Source organism: Macaca thibetana, chromosome 14 (genome assembly GCF_024542745.1).
Source record: "Macaca thibetana thibetana isolate TM-01 chromosome 14, ASM2454274v1, whole genome shotgun sequence".
NCBI lineage: Eukaryota > Metazoa > Chordata > Mammalia > Primates > Cercopithecidae > Macaca > Macaca thibetana.
The window spans coordinates 113,751,098-113,779,017 of NC_065591.1; the positions used below are offsets into that span (position 1 = coordinate 113,751,098).

Genomic DNA, 27,920 nt, shown 5'->3' on the forward strand with positions numbered 1-27,920 from the left:
CAAATATTTAAACCATAAGAATGTCCCATCATGCTTTCCTTTTTATTTCAAAATCTGCTTACAATAGTCTAGGCAGTGCTAATAAGTGTTGCTAATTGGTTCATTCTTGTTGTGAGTACTTTGATGATGTTGCAGGAATGGAAGTTGGAGTAGCAAATTTTTTCCCCAGAGAATTAGAGGTATGTCAGTATTATTAGCTTATTGCTAAACTAAGTCTATTCTGTAAAGAAACATAAACATTCAGATTATGCACAAAATTTATTTCCATTAGTGAAATATAACCCCCATGAAAGCTCCCACACAATCTCAGTAGGCTGGTGGTACAGTGCCTTGGAAAGAGAAATCAGGAGTGACATTCAAGAGCCGGCGACCCCAGAAAACTCTTTATCTTGATGGAAAGGGCTACTTGTTTTCTGTCTCCTCATCCTCGCATGTACATTCCATCTGCCTAATGCTTTCCTCTCTTAATTGAAAAACAAACAGACATGACACACACAAAAAAGCATTTCTTGCCCCACTTCTTAGAAAGCAAGGTCAACTTATGCCGCATTTAGGCTGTGTAGTAGGTGCAGTCATATGTTTTTGTGATTTCTTGAAGCACAGCTTTTAAACAGTGTGGCGTAGATGTGAAGTCCTGCAGACAGCAGCTGCAGGCAGAGTGGGCTGGTATGCAGCAGGGGAATGCATGAGAGGGCTTTCTGAGCAATCTTTGAGCAGATGGCGAGTCTAGGCATCCGGGTGCAAATCACTCCAGTCACATCTGAAAACCAAACAAGAATTCTTTAGAACTGTGACGTCTGGACAGTGTTATTCATTCTATGGTGATATCAGAGAAAGGGCTTCACATCTTTCTTTCTGAATAGACCCCCCTCCAAAAAAAAAAAAAAAAAAAAAAAAAAAACCTAGAGCAATAGCAAGCATCAAGAAGTCCAAGGCTAAGCAAAATGAGTAACATTGGCTGGAGGCTGGGATCCTAGAAAAGGAAAGGCAAAAGACTACAAAAATGAAGAAGTGCTCATTAAGCTGAGGAATACGTCCAGGGATAGAGTTGGGAAAAATCACAGAACAGATAACAGAGTGATTAGGGAAATGATTTTAGACTTGTTAGCATCTCTCCTGTTATCTTGGATTGGTCAATTCAATACACAGAAAATAAAGGACTTCCTAGAATGATGTAACAGAAAGATCAGTAACTCTCTTAACAGACGGGCTTAGGTTTAAACCTCACACTCTGTGAGTGATCTTGGCGAGTCACTTCACTTTATTGAGCCTGGGACTCTTCACCTATGAAAGAGGTAGGACGATATCTACTCCTAGGGTGTTATGAGGATTAAATGAGATAATGTATGAGAAGCTCAGTTCAGCCCAGCATGGCTTGGTAAACAGGGGACATTCAATAAGTATGTGCTCTTTTTCTCTCTTCCCTCTTCTCCTTTTCTCATAGGAGACAGGGTTCACATAGACCTATAAAGGCAGAATTCTTTCACAGGCTGCCCTTAGGCAGAGAGAACAGAGCTTGGTCGAGAACTGTGAAGGGTTTGAAACTTTATACTACTTGTAAGCTCACAAGATAACCTGACGGATTCATGGATGCTGGCAGAAGACACAATATTCCTGGGTCAGAGACAATGGACTTTACTCACAGCACAGCAAGCAATATGAGTATTAGCATATTTGCTTTGACCCTCCAAGCCCCAATTCCCACAGAACAATGTGAAGAGAGCCAGGTGATACCTGCACACACTGTGGGGTGGCTTATGAGAGAGAAGCCCTGAGTATAGAAAACCCAAATCTTGCATAATGGACCCTAAGTGCACCTGCCCTGTGCTCCAGCCCAGCTCCGTTTTTCCATGTATGTTTCCACTATGGAAACACCCTTAAAAAGAGAGCCCAGCACAAGGACTGTCAGCACCTGCCAGATGTAAAAATGTAAGACACATGGAAAATTGTCTCCCAAAAGGCATAACAGAAATAATCCCTTTCCTTCCTGTCCTCTTACCAGATTCATTAGCAGTGGCAGGCTTTCTGCACAACATTACTTTTCCCTGTGAACATGCAGTCTCACACATCCCACACCCTCCATATTTCCCTCTTTATCTCTTCTCCCATTAACGTAAGCACTCAAGCACCCCATCAAGAACTTTCTATCCCCATTTTGACCTTTTTAGAGAAGTGCCAGAGCCCACAGTTGGGGAGGCTGCTGGCCTGACCAAAGGACATGGCTTTTCTCTGGGAATCTCGTTTAAAGTTTTATGAAAAACATAAGAAGAGGGGAATAAGGGAGGAGGTCAAGGGAGAGAATGAGACATCTCTCCTTAACTCTCTGCACTTGGGGAACATTTGATCCCAGCTTGGAGGTGAAAATGGAGCCAAACTGGTGTCACTGAAATGAAGCAGGAAGTGTTCTGAGTCTCAGATATCTCCCTTCAGGTGCACGGGCCCAGAGCCAGCTGGATGTTTGGAGAGAGCAAGAGGCCACCTACATGGAGCTATTTGAGTGACACCAAAACATCTTCCTGCACCTGATATTTCCATTATGGTCTCTTCTCCAGCAAAGGCATGATCTAAAAAGGACACTGGTCCAATATAAACATGCCATCTGGGAGAAACAATTTCCACTATTTATAAATGCTTCCAGAGGTGGCCCATTCATTTAATGCCCTTATTTTAGTACCAGCTACGTGCTAGACATTGTGTTAGCCACTGGGCTTCAAGGGGGATCAACCATACGTCTTGCACTCAGGCATTCGTAATAAGAATCAGGAATTATACTGGGAATTAGGCTGCAACTGACAAGTTTTATGACAAGTGAATTGAGTGAATGACATGCGAACATAGACAAGGGGCATTTAATCTTATATTGAAAGATCAAGAGATGTCTTTCAGGGGAAGCTAAATGTAAACTGAGACCCTGTATGTTGAGTCTTTCTTAGCTGTATTTTAGAGGTGAAGAAATGGAAGTTTAAAAAGTCTAAATGTCTTACCCAATGTTATATGGCCTGGGAGTGACAAAGCCAAGACTCAAACATACTATATTTTAATATTGGTTTTATCATGGGTTTTCCCATAGGTATTAACACATTGGTTTATCTAGGCAGCTAGGGCCTTAGGAGACAAGACCTCTGAGAGAGGAGTCCTAGTGGTGATGGGAGGTGCAGCAGTGTGGCGAGGGTTGAGGTGAAGATGATTGTGTGGGGTGAGGGTCGAGACAGGGTGATGCAGCTTGGGAAAGTCTTCCCAGGGATGGGGTGCTGGTGTAATGAGGGATTTTCGAGGAGCAATCGATGAGACCTGAAGACAATGGAGAGTGTGAAGGTTCTTAGGGAGAAAAAAAGAGGAAGAAAGAGGGTGGGGAGAGGAGGAGGAAGAGGTAGGAAAGGAAAAGAAGATGAGGAGGAAGAGGAGGTAGAGGAAAAGGAGAAGGGGGAAAAGGAGAAGGGGAAAAAGGAAAGGAAAAGGATAATTATTTAAGAATGAGATCATATCTTTTGCAGGAACATGGATGGTGCTGGAGGCTATTATTCCTTAGCAAACTAACACAGCAAAAGAAAACCAAATACTGCATGTTCTCACTTATAACTGGGAGCTAAATTCATGATGAGAACTCATGAAAACAAAGAAGGGAACAACAGATATTGGGGCCTGCTTGAGTGGGGAGGGTGGGTGGAGGGAGAGGAGTAGAACTGTACCCAATAACGATTGAGTACAATGCTTATTACCTGGATTATGAGTCTGTACAAAAAAACTCCTGTGACATGAGTTCACCTATATAACAAACCTGCATATGTGCCCCAAACCTAATACAAAAGTTAAAAAAAAGGATAATTATTTAAGGAGAAGTTGTGATAGAAAATTTGATGTGAGCAGCAAAATCTAACTTTCTCTGTTTTATAAATGTATCCAGTGCTACATGAGTTAGTCATAGCCACTATTCCAGGAAGCAGGAGGCCAACACCTTCTCTGTCAAGAGGGAGAATTCAATCAGAGCTGCCACACAAAGCCCACTGCTGATCGGGTTCTTCACAGGAGCCTGAATTAGTAGTTCTTCCAGTCCTTTCACACACTACTACCCCACCCCATCTTGTCAAGCTTTGCTCTTGTTCTAGAGGGAATTGAAGAAACAGGTGATAAGAATCAGCTTCCCCACTCTACTTTGACCCTACAGGCGCCTGCAGTTTCCTAGGACTGACTTTAGCATTTGGAATGAGCATAGTGTCCTGTAGAGTGCAGGGTCAGTGCATTTCTGAAATAACAACCAAAAAAAAAAAAAAAAAAAAAAGTAAAAAGTGTTTTGAATTGGACCAGGGCTTATATCATATGCTATGGTTCAAAGCTTTCCTCCTAGTCTTAGGGCCAAGCCAAACTCATTTGGGTTTCAAATATCACCATTTAGCAGTCCATTGGCCTGGGCCTCCTTCTCTTGACTGAACTCTCATCCAACCTAGGCAACATTTGGATTTAATTTGGTAGAAAATGTGGGTGAGTTGCTTGCCAAATTCTTATGAATCTGTGTCAAACTCAGTGATTTAGGCTAAGATTTGGGGTGTGGCTGAGTCCCCGGAGGAATTCTGTGGTTGCATAATCCACAGAAAGTGAAGCAAAGGGTATTTTCAAAACTATTTCCAAGGAAGTGGACTCTGTAGAATCTCAGTTTACGGAGATTAAAATTTTGGAGACTTCACTACAGAATTTAAGTATTTTCACAGTATGTAATGGTCTTTTAGGGATGTTTAACCATCTGTTCATTTTTCTCCCCCATCACTCCATCATATAGGTTATTATCCATTTGAACCAAAGTAAGCCAGTACACAGGAATGATGCATTACTTAACTCAAGGTCAAGAGGTAAGAAAATGACTGGACTAGGCTATAGGCCTGGCTCAATGACTTCTGTTGTACAGAGGCTACCAAAACCTTGATCTCTGACCCCTTCAAAAACTGTAATTTTTTTTTCTTTCATTACAAGACAGGTTACTACAGTGACAACATACAAGCCACAATAAATATAGGGTATTGAGACTGTTCCCTGGGAAATTGACTCTGAGGTGGAGATTTGCATTCAGGGAGTTATTAGGAGTGCTCTCAGGGATGATACTTATGAGAGAGTGAAGGAAGCAGGACTGGGCAAAGGGAGAAGCTGGACAGTGGGGCATGTACAAGAGAGGGCTACCCAGATCCCTTGGGACACTCTGGAGCTCTGATAGCCGTTCACACAGTTGTCTAACATTGTGGCAAAGGGTCTGGACAGACATTAGTTAAGAGCTACCTCTGGAGAGTAGACATGACCTTGGACTAGGAAGTTCTCTTTGGCAGAGAGCAATTTTCATGGAAGGCTCAGCTGTGTGAGGTTAGCAGCCAATATTCCTGGCAGCTGGAGTGCCTTGGTCCTCAAGGAGGTGGTGCCCCCACAGCATCCACTACAGGAAGGGAAATAGAATTGTACATTGAAAACCCAGAGTACCGTGGCCAGTTTCATAGAGGTCATGTCCATAGTGATGTGAAATTGCTCATAGGAGCTAGAATGTGGCCTAGAGATATCGAAGGCTCCAGAGACTAAAGAGAAAAAGACCCAGAAAATGCTAAGGGTGTGTAGGAGTAAACAACTATGGCTTTTGCATTTTTATACAGGGGGTAAAATCAGGTTTGATAGAGTAAAAGATAATGGGGGAAGAGAAGATGTCAAAGAAGAAATCAAGGACAGACAAAAAAGTCTGCAAGGGAAAAGGAATGTGATTTAGCTAAGATGAGTGTGGAAACTTCCAGAACAAATTGAAGACACATAATCCTTGAGTTATATTTTGTAAACATCCTGGAATCCCTACTTTCTTCCCAGAAGCTACTCTAAGGCTTCCCAGAAGCTTGGCCTTGGTGCTAACGTCATACCTCAAAGCTGGCCTAGCTAGCAGCTGATCACTGGAGTAGGAGTTAGGACCCCTGAGTTTTTAGGGATCCACTTGAGCAATAGGGTGGCCTTAGACTAATACATTTGTTTTTGTTACCTATTCTTTTCCTCTCCTTCCAGCACTAAAATTACTGAAAAGTGTGCCCATTGTTTTATACCAAATTGCTCGGTGAGTATTTTAATTTTCTAAAACATGTGAAAACATAAGGGGTTTTAAAAATGGCTTCTTTCTCTCTTCTCTTCTCTTCTCTCTCTTATTTCTGTCCCTAACTCTGATTTTTTTATGACAAGATTATGATGCCATTTTGCTTTTTTGTTATTACTATTTTCATTTTTGCTTACATTTTTTCTCCTTGAGCACATTCTCTTTTCAGATCAACTTAAGGTTCTCTGAACACATCTGGTGCGCTCTTAAGTTTACCTGCTAGAAGTATTCCCAACACTTGGAATTCCATCCCATCTACATCAGAGCTCTCAACAAAATGGCATCTAGTTGTTTAGGCCCATCTCAATAGCAGCGTGCACTTGGTTCCTTACTCATGTCATACATAGCACATTGAAATTGAAATTGCCCACTGACTTCCATTCAGTCATTCATTAGCCTTTCTGAAATCTCTTGTTTTTTGTTCCCATCCTGATGTGATTTGACCCTGCCCTGCCATTTCTTATATCTACTTGTCTCATTCGGCCTTACTGTATAGTCACATGGTTTCTCACTCTATTCTATTCATCTGGTTTCTATTTTAAACTGAAAACTCCCAAGGGCAGAGATTATATCTAAATATTATTAGATTTTTTTCCTGTAACACAATATCATGATTATGTATATATATATACACACACATATATATTATACATATATACATATGAGCAACCTAGTAGTCAGAGCTCATAAATATTTAATTGAATTTACTATCTAAGAACAATGAGGGGAAACCAGGAAAACATCAAATAATGAAAAGCTTGATACCCCTTAACTTCTGACTCTTAACTTAGTTATCCAAACTGAGTGAGATAGTCCTGAGCTCAAAGTTAGCTGTTCACAGTGACTAGCTTTGTGAACTTAAATTAATAATGAGCCTGTATGAGCCTTAGTTTTCTCATCTGTAAAATAGGAACGATAATTGTAACTACCATGGTAGATGGGACAGTAGTACATAGCCTGTCATTTTATAAATCTACACATGTTCAATTGAAGAAGGTTGAAGGATGGCGCTGGAACACATTAGCTGAGAACTGAGTCCCCTTGGCCCCATCAACACATCCTGACTCCTTCACATAGTGCCAGTGCCACTGGGCTGTGAAAAGTAAAGAACGTTGAGGTCATTTGTTTTTGATACCAAAGTTCTCTTTGATACCAGTTTTAACTCTTCTTAAGAGAATAACTATATTTTTTTTAATGTGGACCAAAAACTTGTCCACACAAATTTATAAAACTGAATTATATTCTGGTCAGCCCTTAATTATTCATAGGAGCATTTTCCACTTCTAGATTATCAGTGGAATTCTTTTCCCTTAGATTTTGGGCTGCCTTCTCCCTGCCACCCAGCATGTGGCTAGGCCACATCCCCCAGTGTGGCCTTAGGGAATGCAAACTCATTTTAACTTTTTCCTGAGCAGAACATCACTGGGAAGGAAAATTGGAACCCCCCAAAAGTCATACAAAGCATTCCAAAGTAAAATATAAGAAACATTTTTATTGTTTTTCTGTTTTGGATTATCTGTGCCACTATTCATTTCCCCTTTTTGTGGATAATCAAGAACTGGATGTATTATGGTTAACAAGACTTGAAAATTGCTGAGAAAACTCTGCAGGGCATTAAAGCCTTTTAAAAGTAAAATTCATAATCCTCAACATTTACATTCAATAGCCCATGCTACCTTGGAGGAGGGGAGTAGAGTAGGTAGATAGCTGCAATAGTTGCAACTGAAGATTTCTTTTTTTTTTCCCCCCAGGAAATTTTAGCTTCAGCTGTTTCAAATCATATCTGGCCAATAATGATTAAAATCAGATAAGGCCCCCAAGACAGAGAGAAAAGGAAAAAGAAACTCTATCTTGCACTGCAAAGATTTTTTTTTTAATCAACTTAAATTTTTAAGAAAAGAAAGATTATTTTCTTTTTTAGCCAAGGAATTTCTTCATTGCATTTAGCCAAATATAGATTCCACACCCTTTTCTAACTCCAGCCATCTGAATGTCCTGATAAGCACACAGCAAAAAACATGGCAAAAAATAAGCTAAGTGAAACATTCTCATTGCCTCATGATCTCTAGAGTCTATGTCATCAAGGCATTCATCCAAATATTGCAAGTGGGTTATCTTGAACTTCAGTTTTGAGGGACCCAGGGCCACCTCCTCAGTCATAGAGGGCCTCTGGGATCCAGTAGGAGCTTATAATGAAGGTAAGGATTTGAGCTGGAAGTCAGAGTACTTGAGCCCTTTCTTTGGTTTTGTACTCCTAGGTCAGCTCCGACCAGATCTTAAAAGAGTTGGAAGATCACACCCATTGCTTTTTTCTTCATAGGATTCAATTCCATGCAAACAATGCAATGTCATTTGTCTAGTTTTAAAATGTAGGAGGCACAAGTGACTAAGATACAGGATCCAAAGCTGAAGGCAGTGCAGTTCCTCCCCTCAAAGAGCTCACGGTCTAATACAAGAGACAAATTATTATCACCATTGCACAGAGAGATTTGCCCACTCTCTCTAACATAATTGCGCTTTACTGGTTGCTAACAGTGCAGTGAGAACACAGAGTAGGTGTTCTGAATGGCATTTTAGGGCAGCCCAGAAAGGCTGCATGAAAAGTTGATATTTAAACTGGGCCATGAAGAATAAATAGAATTTTGACAGATATAGGAAAAAGAGTGAGACTTTCAAGCTGTCAGCTGATTTTTCCAAGAGAAATCTCTGGCCAGGGGACACTAAGAGGTAATACTGGACAAACTCAGTAAGGAACTGATAAAAAGATCTTCAGAAGGTGATAGGAAGAGGTTGGCGATCAACAAGTGAGAGGGCTTACAAATATCAGCCTTAACCACTACCCTATTGTGCTTCTACCCCAGGTACAGTCCCATCTCTCCTTCAATGAATTCCTTTCTCTAGAGGAAACTGACAGTTCTCAGGAGAAGTCCTGATTCCCCCAACCCCACCAACCTTTGCTTCCTCTGAGATTACTATCGTTATTTTACATAACACAAATGACAACAGTACAAGTTACTCTGCCTCACCTAACGAACAATGATAATAATAATAATAGCTATCATTATTTAGCATTTATTATATGTCAGGCATTTGTGCTTAGCATTTTACATATGAAATCTCAATCTTTGCAACAGCCTTTGAGTTATGTACCGTTATTAACACACAGTATTTCACAGCTGAGTAAATTTAGACTTGGAAACTTTAAGTAATGTGCCCATGGTCACTCAGCTAGTAGAGTTGAAACTCAGGTTTCTCTAGTAATCTCAAAGTCCAAGTTTTTAATCTCTACATCATCAGGTCTGTCTAGGAATTTCATTCTCCCATAACAATAATATCATAGTTTTATATAGTGCTCTACGAATGCATACAAAGTTTATTCCTTTTTATTTGTTCATTTAACTACAACAGCCTTGTGTTGTTATTTTAATGTTTCATTTTTAAAAATTAATTTATTTTTAAATGACAACATTTGTATTTGCTTGTTGCTCTCTCCTTGAGAATGGAGACGTTTAGTAAATATAAATTAAAGGGAAGAAAAGAAAAGGGAGAACATTTGTAAAAGGGGAGGAAGGAAGAAAGGAAGGGGAGAAGGAAGAAAGGAAGGGAGGAAGGGAAAGAAAGAAAAGGGAAGAAAGGAAAAAAGAAAGTATAGAGGAGAAAAAGTACTATCTTGCTTTACCCATCACAAGGTTGATGACTGATACCTTTATAACCAAAGACAGGTTAGCAACAGAAAAGCGTAACAAACATATTTAATTCATGTCTTATGTGACACAAGTCTTCAAAAATGAAGACCCAGAGACCCAGGAGACACTGTATTTTTATGCTTAGGTTTGATGATGAATGTAGAGGCACGATTGGACAAAAAGGGGGTATGACTTAAAGATAACCTGGAGGGCACTTAGTAAGGCCTGATTCTTCAGATTCTTCTTAGTCTCTCTATGGAACATTCCTTCTCTCTGGATGTAGGGCAGGACACCTGTCACGTGAGGGTCTTCGAGAGAGGTCAGAAAGACCTTTCTGCTTCTGTGGTTTTCTCTGTTTCCTTCAGCTTAAAATACTGAGCATGCCAAGGTACCATATTTGGGGGGTAGATTTTCCTGCACTCTGTCAAAAAAAGAAGGAAAAAAAGGAAGGAAGGAAGAGAGGGAGGAAAGAAAGAGGAAAGAAAGGAAAGAAGGAGGGAAAGATGGGAAGAAGGAAGGAAGGAGGTGAAAGAGAGAGAAGAAGGACAATTTTCTGATAAATAAATTGAAGATCAGAGAGCTGAAGCAACTGGACTGGAGCTGTGACAAGTCAACTACAATACCAGGATCGGAATCCAGCTTATGGATTCCTGATGTGACCATCTTTTCATTGGGTTATTGACTTTGGTGGTAAAGGTCCAGTATATATATATATATATATTTAAAGTTCAGTTTTTATCTTTGGTTATCAGAAACAGTATCATAGTGAGGCAAAAGAGTTAGCTTTAGGACAAAAATGAATTCTCTGCAGGAAAAATGGTGTCTGACCTTATAAATTAAAGTCACATGACTTAGGGCCTATTATTACACAGCAACAGTCACATACCAAGCATTACACAAACAGATGGAGGGGGTGAAAGACGACTTAATGAGAAATGCATGAGAGGAATGTGAGACATGCATGAAGAAGGAGCATTAAATACCTAGGATAACAGCTATGGCTAAGCTACTGTGAGCTGGGATAAAACAGTTTAGGCTAATAAAGGAGTCAAGAATGAAGAATTCATTCTGCATGCCAAGGAGAAGAAACTTCATGATTGAACCTTTAGTCTGGGACCTTCTCAAAGAATATTCCTCGTCCTGCCTCAATACTTATCCCCTCGAATTCTTTGACTGTGAAATTCTTTTATAAACAAGTTTATAATGATCAAAAGGATATTATGACATCAATTTTGAGAAAAAAAAAATCACCCATGCATGATGGGAAGGTGAAGTAGAAAGTTGCATTAATAGTAAGTTGGAAAAATAGTAAGGACAGGTGGGCAGAAAAGAATCATTCTATGGGGAAAAATTAAGCAATTGACTGAGCAGATGCATATGTGCCTGGATCATCCACTCTCACCAAGCCTCAATCCAATAGCAGTTCTAATCCTGTCACCTCCACACAGTGTCCACAGCCTAACAAAATTTTTCTTGGATGTGAAACCACTATATTCTTTGCCGAGGTCTTCACCCTGAAAATTGATTTAACTCTGAAATATTAGTAAGGTAAATGTTATCAATGGAAAAAATCCCTGAGATTGTTCTATTCTCTATACATTCTTTCTTTCTTCTTTTTTTTTTTTTTTTTTTTTTTTTTTTGAGATGGTGTCTCGCTTTGTCACCCAGGCTGGAGTGCAGTGGCATGACCTCAGCTCACTGCAACCTCTGCCTCCCGGGTTCAAGCAATTCTCCTGCCTCAGCCTCCCAAGAAGCTGGGACTACAGGTGTACACCACCACGCCCAGCTAAGTTTTTGTATTTTTAGTAGATACAAAAATATTTACTATATTTTCACCATGTTGGCCAAGAAGGTCTCGATCTCATGACCTTGTGATCTGCCTGCCTCAGCCTCCCATAGTGCTGGGATTACCACTCCCGGCCACTATTGTCTATACATTCTTCTTATTTAGGTCCACTTCACTATTGTCTGTTTCAGATTATACAATTGCTGAGTAGAAGAATAATGTTATATACTCTCTATGAACTATTCCCAGCTAGGAAGCATCAATCTTTAGACAGTTCATAGTGAGGATGAAGAGGAAGATGACAATGACAATAACCAGGAGGGAGAGTGGACATGGGATTCCATAAGGGATGGGAAGAATGGCTGGAATTTTGCTACCTTGTGTATTAATAATTTAAGGCAGCATGGTATAGAGAAAAAAGCCTGGCCTTTTGAGTACGAGATAGATACTGTTTCTCATCTTATTTCTCTTCATCGTGTGGCCACAACGTAGGGTTTATTCCATGGATCATGGATTTACAAGGTCAAAATTCACTTCTAACAGATAGGAACTATATCCATGGCTCAATAATTAAACTATGGATAGACTTATAAACTTCACCTTGGAAAGCCTCAGAAGTATTCTCCATGCAAGCTAAAAAAAAAAAAAAAAAAAAAAAAAGGAAAAAAAGCAAATGGCAGCCAACTTGATGGAAAAATATAACAAAACAACAACCTGGAGACAATATTTAGGAGGTAACAATTCTGGGAAAGTATTTCTTTTTTCCCCAACTGACTTTAGAGGGGTGGGAAGTATTCAGTGGGGAGCATCACTTTAAGCCAGGTACAAAAACAGGCTCCAACTATGAAAAATGCGTTTTCCTAACAAAAGTACTCCGAGTAACCTCCCTGTACACGGCACATTTTCTGAAAATCAATCAAGCCCTCTCATTCAGCTGAAGTCCAATCGCATTGTCTGTCCCTTCCTCCAGAAGCCGATTTCTGCCAGGTAGAAAATTAAGTTTCCTTTACTCTTCTTTCAGACACAATGCTTCAGCATCGCAGAACTGTTGTTCTGTGTGGGAAACCGACTTCCTGTCTCAATAAACAAGCACACACAGGCTTTTCTGGACACATAATGGAGCCTTTTTTATTTTATACAAAAATCATTCCACACTTAACACATCAATGAAGCCACTTAAGCTCTACTGCATCTGAATTAAAGAGGAATTGTGTGATCAAAGGGTGTGAAAAGAACCACACAGGGCGTTCTTCAGATCCTCTACTTTTGTTACATTTGATACATAACAAACCCAATAAATATGCTTATCCTAGGAGCTAGTTTCATTATCTCATACCCTTAAGCCTGGTGAAAGTATGTCTATACTGCCCTTCCATTTTATACTGACAGTTTTGGTGAAAAAGTGAAAATTATTTGGCATGTGGGTGAGATTGGGGGAATGAAGTGGTTTTCCCTTTAGGTTTTGTTTGTTTCTGTTCACTAACTATAAATGCATATTTATATGTTTATGTATGTGTATAAATATATATCTACATGTATCTATGTACACACCCAAAAGAACTATACATAAAAATATGCAATATATATATTACAGATACAAAAGCATGTACATTTCTCAAGTTAATATTACACATAAAATGATAACATGGAAAATTTCTTTTTCTTACCAAATATTTGAATATAAAGCAAAAAAGACATGATGAAAATTCTCTAGTGCCTAGAATTGAATAGGTGAATAGGACATACTATAATCCTTTTATACCTTTTCATGCTATAGCTTTTGTGAAGGTTACTAGGTATTTAACATTAGCTGTATTTTTTTAGTATCATGCATTGTACGAGATTTGGAAAATTCCTAAAGAATTCAGGCATCCTCATAAGCCACATATCACAACTACAAATATATTAAAGTGCATTTTGTGAATAATAATTCAAATACCATAAAACCATGTCTTCCATACAGTTGAAAAAAGGCATGAAATGCAAAATATGCAGTCAATGAATTAAAGTTGATTGAACACATTATTTCAATTTATGCAATCCAATCAATACTGAATTGAGAGTTGTTCCTTTAGCTATCATCTGTATAGCTCTAGTGAATTGTTGAACAAGAACCCACAATTGTTCAGATAGAAATCCTCTCAATGAAGAAGTTCAAATTGCAGTTAGTTCAAATACAATCTGTGGAATGCCAATTATGAGTTAGCCGGTGATCTAGGTACAGAGGAGTCAAAGATTAAAAAGGCGTGTCTCCTACTGTATTCATAGTCCAATAAGAAAGAGACAATTGTAGACAAAAGATCCCCATGCAAAGTGTGATGGTAACTTTCATGAGGTGCCCTATTGGAGTGTAGTGGAAGAAACAACTAATTTAGTATAGAGAAGTCAGCAAAGACTTCCCTAAAGGAGTTTATATTTGAGCATGGTTTTAAAAATGGATGAGAAGGTTAGAAGTTTATCAGACAGAAAAATTGGAAGAAAAATATCAGGTATAATGCAAAGAAGCCAAGACATGCTTGAAAACGTGAAAAAGCATCAAGGGCTCTTAAATTGGTGCATAGTCTGTATGATTGGATTGTTGAGTTGATAAAGTGAAGAGAAGCTGCAGATGAGGCTGGGATGACAGGCAATGTCATTAAGGCACCCAAACTGTATTCTTAGAAGTAACCAGGAACCAAGTAAGATCTTAACAGATCCGAGTGACTTGAATTAGATTTTCTATTTTGTGTCTAGATACAGTGAGGTGTCCATACTAACCAACTCTTTGAATACTTATTCAGATCTGGTTGTATTGGTCTAAATAATGTAGCCGGTTGCATTTTTCTTTCTCAGTGCTCAGTTGTTTGGCATTGCATATGCCGGCCATGCAGATGATGGGCTGAAGGTTTGGTTTACATGCAGATGTTTTCAATGTTGTGTAGACAATCACAAACATTGAAAGAAAAAATATTCCAAGGGGATGAAAGTCCCTTTACCATGCTTTCCAAATACATCATCATTGATGGTATCACTAATAGCAATTCAGCTTTGTTTACACACAGTTATTAATATCAGATGACCATCTGTTTTCCGCTACAGTATATATCATGCAAACCTTTCCATGGAGCCTATGGACTGTTCTCTATTGCATAGACAAATAAAGCCCAATAAATAACCATAAAAGTAACAACACATTGATGCAGTTGTACATTCTCTTCTTGATTAATTCTGTGTGTGTATATACCCAAGGTCCAGACATATCCAATCTGGCTTTCTCTGTGAAAAAATAAATCAATAAGGGTTTTTTTCCCCCTTCACTAATCCTATCCTGAATTTCCTGTCAACTTGCAGTTACACTCACATAAAAAAATGATGTTTCATTTTGCTTTTGAATGATATACAGAGTCCCCTTTTTCCTTATTTTTATTTGGGGTTTATTTGTCCTTGAATTGTATGGCTGCACTTGATGTCATGATTTAAATGTGGTCTAAGGCAAGATCTTTCACTCAACAGCCCATAATAATTTGAAAATAATGAGAATGGAATTTTCTAGTAAACAAATGCTGACAAACATGCCACTTAGATGTGATAAGCACAGAAAAATCACATTCATTGGCTACGAGGGAGAGAGCTCAGGAAATAGAAGAAAATTTGTCCACATTTATTTAAAAAATACTGTGACTCCACCATGAATTTTTTAAGATCTGAGCATGAAGAGGCCTGTACATTCATTTTAATTAATACATTTAAAGGATAAGGTGACAAACAGAAGGATTTTCAGAGGAAAACAATCAAGAAAGTGGAGGTATTAGAAGCTATATCATATGAGAAGTTGAAAGATCCAGGAAGCTTCCGCCTAGAGAGAAGCATCAATCATGGAAATCTCCACAGATGGATCCCCAAACTTTATGTGGGATAAAAGGATTTCACTTATTGTGCATATCTTTAAAAGGAAGCATGGCTGGAAGAAACACAGAGATAAATATTGTTCCAATACAAGTAGAAACCTTCCAACAGTCAGCGCCATCTGTATAATGGGTAAGCTGAGGAAGTAAAGGATTTTGTATATACAGAAGTGTTCGAGCAGATGTTGGAGCACCATGAAGCAGGAATGCAGTAACTCAAGAATTAGAAGGGTTCTTAGGTTTCTAGAGATCCCAAGTTGTAATTCAAACTCATCTCAATTTACTGATTTTCCTTGGGTTCCGCCTATTATGAACTACAGCGCTTTCTCTCCTGCTATGGTTGAATGTTTGTGTCCCCTCCAAAATTCCTATGTTGGAACTTAAGCCTTAAGGTGATATTATTAAGAAGTGGGATCTTCAGGAGGTAATCAGGTCATGAGAGCTCCGTCTTCATGAATGGGATTAACAACTTTGTAAAAAGTCTAGAGGAAATAAGCTAGGGTCTTTTTTCCTTTCTATCCCTTCTGCCTTGTAAAGAAACGGTGTTTGTCCTCTACAAAGGACGCAGTGTTCAAGACAGCAGGACCTCACCAGACAGCAAACCTGTGGTGCCTGATCTTGGACTTCCTAGCCTACAGAACTGTGAGAAATAAATTTCTGTTATTTACAAATTACCTTCTCTCAGGTATTTTGTGATAGCAGCTCAAGCGAACTGAGATGACTCTTCAGGATGAGTCTGACTGCTGCCGCTCCTGACTTCGTCAAGCCTGAGTCAGACCTCAGTTCTGGACATCACAGTTATTTTAAAGTAACAGCCTTTTCCTAGATGATGATATCTGGTTGGTTTTGTTTTGTTTTGATTTGTTTTTTTCAGTCATAGCTAGTAATCTGACACCAACTTCTGACTGATGCTCTCATTTGAAGATTTGACTTTAGCATTCTTAATCTTGAATTCTGTCATAGAGAGAAACAAAAAGAAAGACCTCAACCCTTCCTTGTATAGGGTCATTTCAGAACATTAAAAGATTTGAAACCCCGTCTCTACTAAAAATACGAAAATTAGCTGGGTGTGGTGGCAGGCGCCTGTAATCCCAGCTACTCGGGAAGCTGAGGCAGGAGAATGTCTTGAACCTGGGAGGTGGAGATTGCAGTGAACTGAGATTGTGCCACTGCACTCCAGCCTGGCAACAGAGTGAGACTCAGTTTCAAAAAAAAAAAAAAAATCACACACACACACACAAAAAAAATCACAAAATATCTCACATTAAAAAAAAAGATTGGCATCAAAAAGAGTTACAGAGAGGAATGGTGGTGATGTTTGCACATTATGAATGTATTTAGTACAACTGAACTGTATATTTAAAAATGGTTAAGGTGATAAATTTTATGTTATGTGTATTTTACCACAATTCAAAAATTAGAAGGGGAAATAAAAGGTTTAGCATGAGATTTTCATATAGGCAATAATACAATTTATGATTTGAATTGATCCATTCTTACTACTTTTCAAAGTGACCACTATTTTACTTGAGTGTTTTTCTTTCTAAAATCCTTGGGTCATTTTTACACATTTTAGTCTCATGCCATAAATCTGAAGCCGACCAAGACTGTATAGAGAATTGGGGAAACCTTCAAAGTTCTGGTGTCGCTCATTGATCCCTTGGGTAATTCAGTCAATTAACTAGTGGTCCATGTCATCTACAGACTATTACTCCCCTCAAGACTCCTAGATTATTAACCAGTACTGGAAAAATGTTTTGGGGCCAGCTTACATGCCTCTCTGACTTGTCTGCTTTGGAATTTCCCTGTAAGTCTCTAGATTTTGGTACATGAGTTATCTCCCAAAAACAAACTTCCTTGTCAAGAAAAGGAAGCTTAAACAGGCATCAAACACATTCATGAAACTCAGCAGTTTGATGAATGGAGAGTAAATGAATCATAGGCTTATGAATTACATGACTTTCTATGTACTCACATGTCTCAACAGGAAGGGGTGACAAGTTGGAAGCTTCATTCTTGATTCTTGAAAGCCAAACTTATCTGAACATGCCATTTGAGGCCATTTAAGGTTAACATGTCCTTATTTCTAACGATGACTGCTACCTTTTATGGCCTTTAATTACTAAAATCTTTTCAAATTTCTAGGAAATTCACATTGGGGCTGATGGGGGTGAAAAATAAATGACTTCTGAATGTCCTTTCAAGTCAAACAATCTATTACTCTTTTTTTATTTAGGTAAGCCATACTTATTCCATAGAACAAGTCTGCTAGATCATAGCCTTACTACATGCAAGGGGAATGTTCATTACCTGTTAGTAAAAGAAAAAGAAATCAAGTGAAGAGCTCTTTTTCTTTTCTTTCTTTTTCTTTCTTTCTTTCTTTTTTTTTTTTTTTTGAGATGGAGTTGCACTCTTGTTGCCCAGGCTGGAGTGCAATGGCACGATCTCAGCTCACTGCAACCTCTACCTCCTGGGTTCAAGCGACTCTCCTGCCTCAACCTCCCAAGTAGCTGGGATTACAGGTGCACACCACCACGCCCCACTAATTTTTTGTAGAAACAGGGTTTCACTATGTTGGTCAGGTTGGTCTCAAACTCCTGACCTCAGACAATCCACCCGCCTCGGCCTCCCAAAGTGCTGGGATTATAGGTGTGAACCACCACACCTGGCCAAAGAGTTCTTTTTCTTTGGAGACCTGGACAATACTGATTCTCTTAGCATGCATTTATTGAAGAACTAATGTGTACCAAGCACTCAAGCTACAGTCTTTCCTCTAAAGGAGTCCCAGTGTGGTGGGAAAGGGCAACAAGGGAGCAGGTAATGTTAACACAGTATGAGATACTCTGACAGGAATATGCACAGTATACTCTGGGAACACAGGGGAGGGGAATCTAACCCCAAGGTGGGGTGGAGGAAGGCTGGGAATTACTCCTAGTGGCATTGATGCTCAGGTCAAAGGTGGAAGGAGAAGTAAGGCAGGAAGAGAAGAAGGGTGGAGATGCTGAGCATTTGGAGAGAGTTTAGTATGAATGTTACTTAGGGTTTCAGTTTCCAGTTGGGAATTCGGTGGGCAAGCCAAGGCTGGCAAACCAGGCCGGGGCTGGCTCATGAAAGGCCTTGCATGCCAGGTTAAGAAGAGCAGATTAAGTACTGGCTTTAGTACACATGCGGTTTCTGCTGTTATTGCTGTATCTGAGCTTGAATGCTGTTAGCATCTGGGTTCGCCACATGTCCTCCAAGAGCGTGTTTTCCTTTCACCTGCGTGTTTCTCTTAAAAATAATTTATCCTACAGGAACTAGGAGGAGGAGAGGGAGTAGGTGGGGATTTACTACTTAGTCTTAAGCCCTGGTAGAAACATTTTGACGTTTTATTCCACATTTCTCATTCAACGTTGGTTCAGCCCTCTGCATTCCTGGACCTCGGTTTCTCATCTGGCAAGTGAGATCACTGTGCTCTGTCTCAGATGTGCTGTGCGTCATTTGGAGAAAAGTTGTTATTTGACTACAAATGCTCTCAAGTTCCTAATCAGATTGTATGAATAATTCACAAACAACATCATCCAGGGATAAATTATATTTGGAACTTTTATGTTGACCAATTCTCAAGCCAGACTGCTATGATTCATAACAATCTTTGGTGACATTTTCTAAGAGGTAAAGAAAAGTAAACAAAAAGAGTTCTTTTTAAAGATGAGGAAAGAATTAAGGATGAAAACAGTATCAGGGAACTGGAGAGATAGACCAAAAATACAGTGGGGGATTTTATAGGTTTAAGAGTCATTAATTTTAAAAAAGAGTCCAAATTATAGATACAGAGCAAGATTTTTTTAACACCCCCCACACCCCAGTCCCTGGCTACCATCATTTCTATTCTCTGCATGTATGATTTCAACTCTTCTAGGTTCCATATATAAATGAGTACGTGTGATATTTGTCTTTCTGTGGCTGGATTATTTCACCTTAGCATTATGCTCTCCAGGTTGATTCACATCGTTACAAATGACCCAATTTCCTTCTTTTTAAAGATTAAATAGTATTCCGTTGTGTATATGTACCACATTTTCTTTATCCATTCATCCATTAATGGACACTGAAGTTGATGCCATAGCCTGGCTATTGTGAATAATGCTGCATTAAACATGCGAGTGTAGCTATCTCTTTGACTTACTGATTTCACTTCCTTTGGATATATATCCAAAAGCAAAAATGCTAGATCATAGGGTAGTTTTACGTTTAATTTTCTGAGGAATCCCCATATTATTTTCCACAATGGCTGGCTGTACTAATTTGCATTCCCACCAACAAGAGGAAGGTTTTTATTTGGGATCTGATACCATTAAGTTTTTTTTTTGTTTTTGTTTTTGTTTTTTGTTTGTTTGTTTGTTTTTTGAGACAGAGTCTCGCTCTGTCGCCCAGGCTGGAGTGCAGTTGCATGATCTCGGCTCACTGCAAGCTCCGCCTCCCGGGTTCACATCATTCTCCTGCCTCAGCCTCCCGAGTAGCTGGGACTACAGGCACCCATCACCACTATGCCCGGCTAATTTCTTGTATTTTTAGTAGAGATGGGGTTTCACCGTGTTAGCCAAGATGGTCTCGAACTCCTGACCTCATGATCTGCCCACCTTGGCCTCCCAAAGTGCTGGGATTACAGGCTTGAGCCACCGCGCCCAGCCCCATTAAGTTTTAAACATTAAGCTTTAACAGATTTAGTAACATGGACAAGGCCCCTTCCTGGTCCATGGCAGAGCAGGGATTTATAACTAACCTTTTCCTGGGTCAGAGTTCTTCAACACTCTGCCTTTGTGCCTCTACTCATTGCTTCAGTGATTGATTCTCAAGGACATGGTCTGGGATATGAGTACAAAGACTTTACCATACATGGGATTTTGTAAAAGGTATCTGAGAAGTGAAGTCAGTAATTCTGGGGAAATCACAACTTTCCCAGGCCTTTCCACAGGGAATACAAGTCACTAGTTTAGTAAGATGTCCTGATCATTGGTGACACGTATGTCATGAGTCTTAGTGTAGTTTCCTGCTAAATCCAGCTCAGCCCTGCAGTCACTTTCCATGAGCCCTAAGTACTGCAGGAAAAACCTGACTCATAGCACCACTTCTTGTAACACATTCTGGCTTTGTGATTAAATTTTCCTTCCTTATTTTTTCAGTGTGGAAGCAGATAAGGAAGAGAAGAATCTCATTCAGCTGATATTTAAGAAAAGGTCCAAATATACCTCGAAAGAAGCACTTGCATAATAAGAAAGATTATTCCCATTTTACAGAAGAGAAGCCTGAAGAATTCAAATCAAGGACTTGCTTAACTATTTAGTAAAAGCTGTTATCAGAGCAAAGACAAAAATAGAAGGACTGTTCAGATGGTGAGGAAAATAGTGCACGTAGAAAAGCCTAAGGGTTCTTTTCTTCTCTTATTTATTTATTTATTTGAGGTGGGATCTTGCTCTGTCACCCAGGCTGGAGTGCAGTGGCATGATCTCTGCTCACTGCAACTTCTGCCTCGGGGTTCAAGCAATTCTTCTGTCTCAGCCTCCTGAGTAGCTGGGATTATAGGCGCCTGCCAGCACGCCTGGCTAATTTTTGTATTTTTAGTAGAGATGGGATTTCACGATGTTGGCCAGGCTTGTCTCAAACGCTTGACCTCAAATAATCTGCCCGCCTTGGCCTCCCCAAGTGCTGGGATTACAGGCGTGAGCCACCCGCCATGCCTGGCCTCTTCTCTTTTCTTAAAAAAAATTGTGGGCCGCGCACGTTGGCTCACGCCTGTAATCCCAGCACTTTGGGAGGCCAAGGCAGGCGGATCACGAGGTCAGGAGTTCGAGACCAGCCTGGCCAACATGGTGAAACCCTGTCTCTATTAAAAATACAAAAATTAGCTGGACATGGTGCAGGCGCCTGTAATCCCAGCTACTCAGGAGGCTGAGGCAGGAGAATCACTTGAACCTGGGAGGCGGCAGTTGCAGTGAGCCGAGATCACGTCATTGCACTCCCACCTGGGGGACAAGAAGGAGACTTCCTCACAAACAAACAAACAAACAAAATTGTGGTAAAATACGCGTAGCATAAAATGTATCATCTTAACCATTTTTGAGTCTATGGTTCAGTAGCATTAAGTACATTCCCGTTGTTGTGCAACCATCACCACCATTCATCTCCAGAACTCTTCATTTTGCAAACTGAAACTCAATCCCCATGAAACACTAACTCTCCATTCCTTCCATCCCCGGTCCCTGGAACCCACCTTTGTACCTTCTGTCTTTGTGAATTTGACCACTGTAAGTACCTCCTATAAGTGGACTCATATAGCATTTGTCTTTTTTGTAACTGGCTTATTTCACTTAGCATAATGTCTTCAAGATTCATGCATGTTGTAGCATATGTCAGAATTTCCTTCCTTTTAAAGGCTGAATGGTATTCCATTGTATGTATGTACCACATTTCATTTGTCCATTCATTCATTTCTTCTTTGTTGTAGTTCATCTGAAAAATGCTGGCAATCTGCATTTGAGTATTTGGATGTCAGATTGGCTTGAAGGAATAGAGGTGACAGACAATCCATCCCTGTGTTTTTCCAAGTTTGTTTCTTTGTCCTTGTACTTATGTGACAGCCATTGCAGAGAACCCCATCTACAAAAGTGTGAGTCAAGCTTCCTATCAGGCCTGATTGGGAAAAACCCTGTTCTTTGTATGGATCTCAAAACTTTCCTTGTCAATCCTGCCACGAATTCAGTATTTAACTGAGTTAATATGTAGACACATGATACTAGCCATAATACTTTTTAGACATTATGCTCAAGCATCAGATTCTGCTAAGGCTTAGGAGCAGGTGGGAGAGAAGAGGAACCCCAGACCACCACATTCAGACTATTGGGTCTTGCAAGGCAGTGAAGGAGCATTTGCTGCTTTCGTTACCCTTACTCCAGCCAATGCAGCTGTTTCAGTGACTTCCTGCCATTCTTCTCTCCAGACTTACTCGTCTCTCACAGAGCACGCTAAATCCCTCCTTTTCCTTCATGCCTCAACTAAAGTAAGTCCTCTTTCATAAAAAGTGAAGCACAGTGAACCAGTAAAATGTATGGTTTAGGTTTTGTCTTTCTCTTACATTTGAAGTAAATATTAGAAATAAATTTGACTTTTCTGCACCAAGGTGAATTGCCCTCAAGTTCCTAAGAAGAGTTGGTTTTCTTCTCCTTTGTCTTAATACTACAAGAACAGAGTCAGTTTCACCAAAGTTATGGTACATTGTTCCAATGGATGATCCTCCTGTATGCTAAAACAAGTCTCTTTTATTAATTTTAATTTTTAATTTTTATGGGTACATAATAGGCGTACATATATTTACAGGTTACATGAGATATTTTGAAACAGGCATGCAATGCATAATAATCACATCAGGGTAAAAGGGGGTGTCCATCACCTCAAGTATTTGTCCTTTGTGTTATAAACAATCCAATTATATTCTTTCAGTTATTGTAAAATGTACTATTAAATTATATTTGAGTATAGTTACCCTGTTGAGCTAGCAAATACTAGGTCTTATTCATTCTTTCTAACTATTTTTTGTACCTATTAATCCTCCTCACTTCCCCCCACTCTGCAAACACACACACACGTGCACACACACACACACACACACACACTTCCCACTACCCTTCCCAGCCTCTGGTAACCATCCTTCTACTCTCTATCTCCATGAGTTCAATTGTTTTAATTTGTAACACCCACAAATAAGTGAGAACATGCAAAGTTTGCCTTTCTGTGCATGGCTTATTTTGCTTAACATTAATGATCTTCAGTTTGAACCGTGTTGTTGCAAGTAACAGGATCTCATTCTTTTATATGACTGAATAGTACTCCATTGTGTATATGTACCACATTTTCTTTATCCATTCCTTGGTTAATGGACACTTAGGTTGCTTCCCAATCATGGCTATTATGAATAGTGCTGCAATAAACATAGAAGTGCAGATATCAGTATAATATACTAATTTTCTTTCTTTGGGGTACATACCCAGCAGTGGGATTGCTGGATTATAGTGGAGCTCTATTTTCAGTTTTTTGAGGAACCTCCAAACTGTCCTCCATAGTGGTTGTACTAATTTACATTCCCACCAGTAGTGGATGAGGGTTCCCTTTTCTCCACATCCTCACCAGCATTTGTTATTGCCTGTCTTTTGGATATAAGCAATTTTAACTGAGGTGAGATATCTTATTGTAGTTTCGATTTGCATTTCTCTGATGATTATGCTGTTGAACATGTATGCCTTTTTGCCATTTTTATGTCTTCTTTGGAGAAATGTCTATTCAGATTTTTTGCCCATTTTTTAATCATGTCATTAGATTTTTTTCGATAGGGTTGTTTGAGCTCTTTATATATTCTGGTTATTAATCCTTGGTCAGATGGGTAGTCTGCAAGTATTTTCTCCCATTCTGTGCATTGTCTCTTCACTTTGTTGATATTTTCCCGTGCTGTGCAGAAGCTTTTTAATGTGATGTGTTCTAATTTGTCCATTTTTGCTTTGGCTGCTTGTGTTTGTGGGGTACTATTCAAGAAATCTTTGCACAGTCCATTGTCCTGGAGAGTTTTCTCAATGTTTTATTTTAGTAGTTTCATAGTTTGAAGTCTTATATTTAAGTCTTTAATCCATTTTGATTTTATTTTTGCATATGGCAAGAGAAAGAGTTCTGGTTTCATTCTTTTGCATATAGATATCCAGTTTTTCCAGCACCATTTATTGAAGAGACTGTCCCCTCTCCAATGTATGTTCTTGGCACCTTTGTCAAAAATAAGTTCACTGTAGATGTATGCATCTCTGGGTCCCCTATTTTGTTCCACTGATCTATGTGTTAGTTTTAAGCCAGTACCATGCAGTTTTAGTTATTATAGCTCTGTAGTATGACTTAAAGTCAGGTAATGTGATTCCTCCAGCTTTATTCTTTTTGCTTAGGATAGCTTTGACTGTTCTGAGTCTTTTGGGATTCCCTATACATTTTAGGATTGTTTTTCTATTTCTGTGAAGAATGTTATTTATATTTTGATAGGGATTACAATAAATTTGTAGATTGCTTTGTGTAGTATGGATATTTTAATAATATTGATTCTTTCAATCTATGAAAATAAAGTATCTTTCAATTTTTGGTGTGTCTTCTTAAATTTTGGGGGTATTTCTTAAATTTTTTTCTTCTTAAATTTTTTTGTGTGATTTCTTAAATCAGTGTTTTATAGTTTTCATTGTAGATATCTGAAACACTTATCTTTAAAGTCTACTTTTCAGGTCTAATCGTTCATTAAGCATACTATAAAACAGTATTGTTTAAGTCATACTAAGACATAAGAAATACTGGTTTAGAAGAACATATATTCTGGTATATTCAATATGCATATGTTAATCAAACCTATGTTTTACAATTGACTGAGACTCAGTTTCCTCATCTACAAAATGAGATGAAATTTAGCACCTACCTCAAAGAACTGTTGTGAGGATTAAATAAAAGAGCCAATGTGCTTAGCCCCATACCTGACATCTAAGACTTCAATAAATGTTAGCTCTACTTGTATTAGCCACTTAAGTCAGTGTCTGTCATTTAGGGGGATTACCTGTCCTGATTTGCCTGGGACTCTTCCCATTTTAGCACTGCAAGCCTCACATTCCAGGAAACCTCTCAGTCCCAGGCAAATCAGGATAACTAGTTACCCTCCATCATACATGAAGATCCACAAATACCAACGACAGTCATTACTTCTTTAACACTATTGGAAAGCTCCTAAAAATAAAAAAGTAAAAATTTATTAAAAACTATTGCTTAAAGGTACTATTTGTATGATAGTGGTTAAATAAAAAATTATGAGTATACTTGGACAATATTCATCACAAATTGAGGATTAAGGTGAAAGGGTCCTAAAACAACCGCTTTTTCTTGTTCATAGTTTCCAAGTAGACTGAAGATACTAAATGGGATAGTATATAATTTAACACATGTAATATTATTTTAAAATGAAAACATATTATCAAAATACGTTGATATTCTTAAAACGCGAAAATATTAAACAAATGAAACATGAATAAAACACAGAAAGTGTACCCTTTTTGTGTGTTTATGAATAACTTTAGTGTGAATCTCTCACAATGCTAAGCTCAGGTAGTTTTTAAACAAAATAAACAAAATCTGATTAATAATCCTATGTTAATATGCTTTTTAACCTGCTCTTTCCTTTGATTTCATAGAAAGTAGCTTTATTTTTCTCCGTTATTCTGAAGAAAATATCCATTTTTTAATTTTTATTTTTAAATTCCTAAGTAGACCTCACTCATTGAGAGTCTCTACGGAACTCCATCTGTCTCTGAGAAACTCTCCTCCTTGCACTAAAATGAAATAATTCTGTTGTTAGCCGTCCTTTCGAGACTAAAGAATTGTGATGGTATCATTCTGCTGTAGCTGATTTCAAATAAAGTTCTTATGCTGGAGCTGGATAAATAACAACTTTTAAAAATCCAGAATTTTTTTTAATGTAAAATTAACATATGTTACATACAAAGTTAATCATTTAACAATTACAAGCAAACACATTTCTTCAAAATGTCTATATCATGTCAAAACAATTGGTCATATTGTAAAAAAATCAGCCAAATAAAATTTCGTGAATGAAACTGATTACTAAAACTTTTTACTTTTTGATAAGTTGCATTTCATTCATTTTGATATGACACAACTTGGACATTTGAAGCTTCATGGGTAAAAAATAATTTAACTGAATTTTAAAATCCTTAGATTTATATTTGTGGGTGTGTGTCTATGTGTGTGTGTGTGTGTGTGTGTGTGTGTGTATGCAGCCATTGTTAATTACATACACACGTCCTCAGATGTCAAAGTTTTATTTCAGGAGAAAGAAAAGAATATGCAATACATAGTATATCTATAGTTGTTATATTTCATACACTTACAGTTTTTATATTTAAAATGTCTGGATGCAATTTCTCATCAAAAATGTTAAATACCAAGGACATATCTATGTTTTTTGGTAAGATGCTATCTATTGAAAGTGCCATGCAGGGCAGATATAAAAGTAGCGTGATCAAGTCTGAATTCTCACTAATCTCTGGTGAAGGAAGATGGAAGACATTTGCTATTGATAATGCTAGTTAATCTCCAGAGTACAACTTGGATTTTATGTATTTTTAGATGAGAATCACAAAAATTGATCTGCACTTGCTTCTTATACAAGCTTCAAGTGCCAGCTGCAATAAAAATCTATGGCTATGATTCAAAGTCTACTTCCAGTCTGCATGAAGAAAGAGACTCCAATGCTGCTCAAAATGAGTTATCTTCTTTCTTCAATTTTGAAAATGCCTTAGAAAAATTAACTAATTAACAGATGCATCTGATGAGACATCCTGTAGACTATCACCCAGAGATCTTCTATTGTATGTGAGGTAATACATTACCAAGCACAATAGAAAAGTAACTTAGCTCTTAACAATAATTCTTAGAAGCTATGTAGAAACTGAGATTGATTCCATGTAGCATTAAGAAAAAAGATTCCTAAGTAGCAGACTTCTTCATCCTTTATTTAGGCTAAGGAAATTATGACCTAAAAACAAAATAAAACAAAACAAAAAAGAACCACAAGTTAAAAAAAGAAAAAACCTAACCCACAGCGTTTACTTGCAGCTGAGATTGATCTTAAAGTTAGCAGGTATAAAACGTAGTAATGACTACTACCAGTGCTGCTTTAATGTTTTGAAAAAGGAAATTCTCATTGGCTAGGTGATTTTTTGTGTGTGAGGGATGAGTGATGGCTTTGATGTTCCTGAAATAGGAGGTTAGGAAGATGGGTTTTCAAATTCTTGGTTTATGTAGTGTGTAAATAGTGAAATAGCTATTTATATTTACATCCTGATAAGACATAGGCTTTCTCTAAAGCACATTCTACAATGTACCTAAAATCATGTTTTTTTTCCAGCACCTAACACAGTACCTGGTACTCAAAATGCATCTGTTGAGGGAGTAGAAACATAAATGACACCAATAAATATTCATATGTATATTATCACAGAAGTCTATACATTTGCAACCTTGGTTTTGATCATGTCTACCAGAGTGTTACTAGGGACACCACAGGTACAAAGCCTAATTACAACATACACTAGAGGAACTCTTAAGGCAAACTGCTATGCGTATCTGTACTATAAAAATCAAGTTCAAAATAGTACCAGATAAAATTTGGTTTAAATTTATGAACACATTTTTGTTTACAAGTTAATGCACATAAATTTTTACTCTTAGAATAAAACTACATGTGAATCATAGACCCATTTTTGTTCCATTGACTTGAACAGTACATTTGACATCTTACAAATACTGTGAACGATGTTCTTTCTGAATCAACCATACGAATACAGAGAACAAACCTACTTTTACATTGCAGTTCATGTAAAGTCTGCCAA

General features: G+C 38.4%; 1 long non-coding RNA gene across 2 annotated transcripts in view; it reads right to left on the minus strand.

Annotated features, from left to right (window-relative positions):
- Positions 1–239: 239 nt before the first annotated feature.
- LOC126934834 (uncharacterized) overlaps positions 240–27,920 on the minus strand; it is an 80,529-nt gene continuing 52,848 nt past the window's right edge. For both annotated transcript variants that reach the window (XR_007719117.1, XR_007719118.1), the window contains one exon: positions 240–760. This is a non-coding gene — a long non-coding RNA (uncharacterized LOC126934834). The remainder of the gene's footprint in view (positions 761–27,920) is intronic.